General features: G+C 38.8%; 2 pseudogenes; one reads left to right on the forward strand and one right to left on the reverse strand.

Annotated features, from left to right (window-relative positions):
* Window positions 1–7,500, reverse strand: part of LOC138030193 (beta-galactosidase-1-like protein 2) — a 23,027-nt pseudogene that overhangs the window by 4,331 nt on the left and 11,196 nt on the right.
* LOC138029158 (early endosome antigen 1-like) lies at window positions 4,871–5,560 on the forward strand (annotated as a pseudogene).

Below are 7,500 nucleotides of genomic sequence, written 5' to 3' on the forward strand. Positions count from 1 at the left end.
AAAATTAATTGTTGTTTACCTTTCCTCCAAACACCACTGTCTGCACCATAATTTGAGCGACCCATGTTTTCAACCAAGATTTGCAGCTTGCATGGCCTTTTAAGCTGCTTGGCTGTTTCGTCATCTATTTTTACCTCTGCTGTTCTTGTATTTTCCAGACTTGCATCATATGTATGAACTAGAAGAGAATTTAATATCACCTAAGAAGAAAAAACAAATTAAGCCTAACAATGATTATCTGCCACAAAACGAAGGGGGGGGGGGGGGGGGGGAAGTCGGGAAAAAGATTAAGCTAGCTCATTGAATAAAGGAAGCCCTTAACCAAGTTGTTTTTTTTTATCATGTTTCAAGCAAGGAAAACGTCTTGTATAGCTGGTGGTGGATTCTTAGTAACATCTCTACAAGTCACGGTTTTCCTTAACTGTTTATTGTGTTATCTAATTTTGTTGTGGTTTCGGTGTTCTGTTTATGAACAGTTTGATTTTTTCACTTATAAAGTAAGCCCTATGGGATAGGGTTGGCATGGAATCCCCAAATGGTGCAGTTAGGCTAAGCGCATGTTGACTCACAAAGCCCACAAGCGCTCTGCCAATGTTAACGCCATTGTTGAGGTTGACCATTGCTCTTGCTAAGTAACAAAAAAGGCAAAAAGTGGGCTGCAAACAATAACTGTACAATGGACATCGATAATTGTATAAATTCAATAATTCATGCACGCGATGCAATGGACATCGATAATTGTATAAATTCAATAATTCATACACGCAATGCAGGCTTGCAATCTTACAATCACTCGCTCCCTTAAACAGCCCCAATGACGATATGAGTATTGCACTTACATTGCACTACCCACAAAAACACCAACACCAACAAGGAAGAAAATGGCTCACCTGTGCTCTATCTAGGACGTTATCCATTGAAATTTCTCGTGGAATTTGTGCAGTCTCTGTTTGATACAGAACAAAGCCATACCCCTGACCACCATTATTGTTTATAGGAAGCTGCTCCATTGGCATCACCCAATCACTTTCAATAGGCACCTACAAATTTATTTAAAAGCTGGGTTTTTATTTTGATCAGAATTGTCAGAGGTTTGCTAGTGGCTTAGAATAAGACATTGCCTTGCATTTTTCTACCTGTCCAGTGTCTTTGAGAAACAATAATACATGCAATAATAGTGATAATCTTGATAATAATAATAATAATAATAATAATAATTATTATTATTATTATTATTATTATTATTATTATTATTATTATAACGACAATGGCAATATTCAGTACTTTCAAATTACTAATATTTTAAAAACTGTGGAGTACCTGCAAACTAGTTACAATCCCAAACAAACAGTGTTAAGAATTTTCTCTTGTTCTAGGTACTTGTAGAGCATATAAACTCAAAAAGGATGAACAACAATGGCCCCCCACCCCACAAGACCATTTGTTGTTCTGGAAAGTTTGCAGCCATTTCTCAACATTGTCTGGGGGGGTAGGGGGAGCAGTAATATTAAGAATCACAGTACTTCATGAAACAAAAGTTCTTTAGACAAAGACAAGGAAGTTAAAGTGTCTCATCAATTTTGTCCTTGTGTGAAAGTGCACTTTCCACTGGAAACAACCTATTCACTTTTGTTTATGGCATAAAGTCATTAACTTACATGAAACTGAAGCAACTCAGACAATGACATGTATTGATCAAGCCTAACCCTTCCTGTTTAGGATGACAGAAGAAAAGGTAGCAATGATTACAGTAGTTATTATGATTTTTCATCTGAATTTTTATTAATAATTATTTAACCTGGGATTGTAGAGTATTAGCTGGTAGTAGATAATAGTATCTCCTAGCATTCACAACCCAGACACTGAATATACCATAGAACCTGATGAAGAGCCATTCCCACACAGTGTTTTAGTGTCATCAGTTTTTGAGGATGATAAACACTGAAGTGTTGTGAGAGGGGACAACAAGTTTATTAGCATTTAAGTTAACTGCCTATCGAAAGTGATGATGATTTCTCTTTACAAAAACAGGGTATTGAATACCAGTTGTCCAATTTAAGGCTTAAAAAGACACTATTTATTGAGAAATAAACTAATGATTATTATCAATGACAGTTAGCCAGTTTGTCTTTTGTAAAATAAATACTTTAATCTCACCATATGACATCTTTGGAGAGTTTTTAAGGACTCTCAGTAGCTCAAATGAACCCCTGAGAACTGACAAAAAAATGTGTATGTGTTAAAATACTGTTGTAATAGAACTTATTATTGTAATTAGTATTATTATCATTATTATTATTGTTATTATTAATATACAGAGTAATTTATAACAAAACTAACCATTGACAATAGCAAATACTTGGGTCAATTTTTGATGGGTATGTGCCGCTGGCCTCTTCGAACCCCTACCCCATCATAGTCTATTCTGTGGCCAATCATAGACCCCATCTTAGTCACTTTTGAGCAAATGTCATTTTCGCTATCCCAACTTAGTCACTTTATGATTATGCCTCTACCTTATAAAGACTTTTAAGTAGGTCATCCTTAAATGAATTGACACATTTGTTAAACTGAATGTACTTTTCACCTACAGTACAAACATTCTTGTACATTTGCTAGCCGTAAATATTTAAAACAACAGTACCAACCATTTTATAACTGCGGATCTTCCTATTTTTAAATCTCTGCTTACCAGAATTTTCTTATCCCAGAAATCCCAAAAATGTGCGACCCCATTCTAGTAACTCTACTAAAAATGTAACCCCATCAAACTCAACCCAGTCATGAAAATGCGACCCAATCCAGCGGGACATCCCCATTAGCCTCCTATAAGGAAGTACCCCCCTCCATCCCTGGGCTTGGAATACAGACAATTAACATCGCAGAGAGAGTCTCCCAAATGCAGCTCCTCATGTAAGGATGAACTTTACCTTACTGTTGGCGTAGACTTAAAGGGGCACGTCCTGTTGGATGGCAGAATTGGGCGTGCATCTAATTAGGGTCAAACCTGGACATACAGTACTGCTCAAAAGTAAGTTACCACCCTCTCACTTCTAGAGACGAGTGTCTCTAATGTTATCTTCAGGTATGTACATGTAAGGGCCATTTTAGGAAGGGAAAGGGTGAAATGAAATTTGGTTTAAGCTTATTGTTAATTTGCTCTGCAGAGCTCTCAAGTCTTAAGTTTTTTAAGAGTGAGATGCTTGCTGGACATTGTGCCAAAGCCACAAGTGTCCTGTGTTTCTTGTATTCTAGGGTGGTCCGTTGATATATATTTACTTACAAACTTTGCCGGTAAACCAGCAGGGTAACTCCACAGAGCTAGTGCTCCACTACGGGTGCTCAAGAGAGCCCATGTTATTATGGTCAGCCCGCGCTATCATATCAGCCTAAACTTCACATATTAACAGGTGAAAGTCCAGAACAAACCACAATATTGGTCGCACACGAACAGATTGAACATTGGCTGAAGTTAAATGCCAGTGAAGGAATGAATTTGGAATTCATGAGCACTTCTGAAAGCTTAAAAGGTAGAGTTACTGTACGTAGTATTACGAGAAAAGAGCCAATGCGTGAGAAATGCTCGCGTCTGCACGACTGGGCGTGAGCTCTGGCTCATTTTTCCAACCCCAGTATCACTTATGATATTTAAATTAGATTTGTTAGATTCCAAGGAAAATGAAAATGAATCCAGTGGAAATCATTTTCACCTGAATTTTGCTTTGAACCACTTTTAACAGGATGCTCTTGTAAAATATTGTACCCACCAGAATGTTTTGGAGCATGGTTTTTCAAAACATCTCTCATGGCAATGTACTTTGGTGTGATATCCCCTGCTTCAGACAATGGTGCATCATAATCTGTAATAAATTTTGTAGCCTTTGTAATTATTTTGAAACTGTAAGAAATCTCAAACGTTTTTCGACGTTTTCATTTGATTTGAAGACAATGTTAACAATAATTGGCTTACCATATGAAGTGGTTGTTGGTTGAAGAGAGTTTGCTCCATTCATAAAACCAAAGTTTGTTCCTCCTAAATGAAAAAAACAATAATATTAATAAACATAACAAAATCACCTTTAAGATGATTATGTATTTATCAATGCATGAATATCCTTAAATATTGTCAAGTCAGGTTCACACAACTTGTTACTACACACAATACCACTATATACTGAGCTTGATCATTATTATTATTATTACATATTATAAAATTAATGATACACTATTTTCGTTGATACAACCCAGTACCAAGGTTTGAGGTTGGGCAGGTACAAAAGTTAGACCAGATCATCTTGGATCACTCACCCCGGATTGAGCAAAAAATGGTTTTGTATTAAACCAAAACTGTTCAATGTTTGCCCTGATTTTACCAAGGTTAGCTCAAAGATTAGGGCTGAGTGATTTCTTGAGGCCTTATCTTTTTTTTTTAAAATGTCGATCTGAGTTGATCCAGTCTGACTTTTGTACCTGTCTGTTTGAGGTCAGCTATGTGTGTATATGAAAGGTTGGTAATTGTGAAGAAGAGCTCCCCAAAAAACCTGTCGGCCGACAGTTGACCAACAGGTTACCGACAGTCTACCGACAGCTAACCAACAGGTTACCAACAGGTTACCGACAGGTTAAGAAAACAGAAAAATTGTGGTAAAAACGAGCAGTTAACGTGACATAACATTCCGTAATGGTGATGTATGCCTCGGCAGACTTCATCTACTTACCGATTGGCAAAGTTGAAAGTATGTAAAATACTGTTATCAGTTGTTATCAGATGCATTTAGGATGTTATTGTTTACTTGATCCGATGATAGCGTATGAAAAGCCTTTAGTTAAAAGAGTTATTATCATTATGATGTAGTTTGCAAACAACAACATGTCTCAGAGAATCTCAAAATGCAAGGTGTGTGGCAGCGACCACTCCATTTTTCACTGTGAGAATAGGTGTGGCGTCTGCCACGGCGACAGTAGGCAATGTTCGTGTAATGAACGCCCGCCTCAGAAAAGAAAAAAGACATCAAAGTCAACAGCCTGCAGATACGTCGCACGACGATCTAAAGAAAAAGTAAGAGTCACTGCAAAAGGACTACAAAAGAGTGGGTCAGGCCTTCCAGAACCAGCAGGAACAGAACCAGGAGCTGACGGCGTTGCTAGAGGAAGGCGACAAAGAGGCTGAAGAGCTAGCCAACCTTGTGTGGGACAAGGACGAGGTCGTTAAAAACCTCAACAGGCGCCTCTTAAACGCAAAGAAAGTCATCGCAGAACTCCGAGAGGAGGTGCGACGCAGAGACCAACCCGCGCCACAAGAAGACCCACCCGCATCACAACAGCAACACCAGAAGACTGTCCTCGGAGCACACTGCAAGACTTCGTGGGGATAGCAGAACTGAAAAAGGTCGACTCTAGGGAACTGGACCTCGTCTTCCGCGACCAAGGAGTGACATCGGTGCGAGATCTGGAGGTTGTCTGTCGCAAAAGACTTCGGTGCTACATCTCGGTCATGAGCAACATGAGGAGAGAGGGGCAGCTGTTGCCAATGAAGTTCGAGGCACAATTCTACGAGTGAAGTATCTTGTACATTTCACCACTCACAAAACGGCTCCTTTAGGAGCCACCAAATCTATGAAAGTCAATGACCAACGATAAAATTTATACTAAATAATAAATACATTTCTCTTCTCTTCTTTTTTGGCCGACAGACGACCAACAGTCGGCCGACAGTCGGCTGACAGGTTTTTTGGGGAGCTCTTCTTCACAATTTACCGAAAGGTGAATCCAAATTTAAATCATATATTTAGCCTAATTGCTTTTAAAATGAAGGTTTATGGTTAATTACAGTGTGGTTATGGTCTGACTCACCAGAATTTGGCTACTGCATATCATTTCAAAATTAATTATCCATGGAAATAAAGTAATAACTTATTATTATTTGATTCAAGTGGCATTTTTATAAGTTATACATACAATTATTGGCACCTTTTTCTTAAAAAGCTACATACCATGAAACATGTAGAGGTTAAAAGAAGCTCCAAGTAAAAGTATTTCTTCAAGGCTACTTGCCACAGATTCCTTCTCTCGTGTGTGATGTTCTTCACCCCAGTGATCGAACCAACCATCCCAAAATTCTGTCACCAATGCAGGTTTGTCTGGCTTAAAAAATAAAAAGGAGTTTTATCAGTAGTAAAAATGATCTAACTTAAAGGACAAATATGTCTGACCGTAGTATCGAAAACGAAGACTCCAAAAATGAAGATAAAAGGCCCACTCGAAAGCGAAGAACTACTCTAAAACGAAGACCTAGAAAAAACCAAGAAAAACGTCAGAAATGGTTGAGAGTGTTGACAGACCTACCACTTCTCCCACCCCTGTGGTAATTGTTTTCATAAAGTTTAGCTCATACGCGCATGTATTTTAGAAATTTTGTATTGAAAATTCTGTGTTGGCTGAAAAATGTGTGCACACATCAAGGATGTTTTCTTTCTCAAATTGTTTGCCCTTGTAGACGCACATGCCCAGAAACGTAATCCCTGTGTCCGATATTTCAGCCCTAAATGTTGGCTTTTAGGTAGTTAATGAATTCATCTATTTCATCTCTGTTGTTTTCCCAAAAAGAGAATATGTCGTCTATGTATCTTTTCCGGTTTAACCAGTTTTTGTTGTGCTCTGACTCAAGATGCACGTTGGTTCCTATCTTCGACATAAATATATTCGCAAAGAAACTGTCCGCTTTGTTCCCATAATTTGCAGTACCAGGGAGCCGTGGTGGCCTCATGGTTAGTGTGCTCGACTCCAGATCGAGTGGTCCGGGTTCGGGTCCTGGCTGGGGACATCGTGTTGTGTTCTTGGGCAAGACACTTTACTCTCATGGTGTCTCTCTCCACCCAGGTGTATAACTGGATACCGGCGAAATGCTGGGGGTAACCCTGCGATGGACTAGCATCCTATCCAGGGGGGAGCAGAAATACTCCTAGTCGTTTCATGCTAATGAAACCGGAGATAAGTGCCAGCCTGATGGGCCTTCTGGCTCGTAAGCAGAGACTTAACTTTACTTTTAATTTGCGGTACCATGTGTCTGAAAAGAGTTCTTTCAGTTTAAATGGAGAGTTTTCTTTGAGTATGAGTTCAAGCATCCATTTTAGGTAGATGGTTAGTACTGAGAGGCTATTTTCGGAGAATCTTGTGTAAGGACTTGTGACTTCCATTGACACTAGAATTTCTTTTTTTACGGAGTTTTGTATGTTTTATGTAAATGATAAACTCCATCGAATCTTCTGGGTAAGATTTTTGCACTTTGGGTATAGGCTGAAATAAAGTGACAAACATGAACGATGATATGTACATGTATGTGTTAAGCCATTGCAGCTCAATATGATTGGCCTTCCGACCAAGGTTGGTTTGTGGATTTGAAGTGAGTAGAGAGTTCTGGAATTTTTGTGTGTGGGGTGAAAGCCATTTTCCAGACATCGAGTCAATATTTCGTTGACTCTGTTAGCTGCGTCCACTAGA

This window comes from Montipora capricornis, chromosome 13, assembly GCF_036669925.1.
Source record: "Montipora capricornis isolate CH-2021 chromosome 13, ASM3666992v2, whole genome shotgun sequence".
In the NCBI taxonomy this organism is placed as follows: domain Eukaryota; kingdom Metazoa; phylum Cnidaria; class Anthozoa; order Scleractinia; family Acroporidae; genus Montipora; species Montipora capricornis.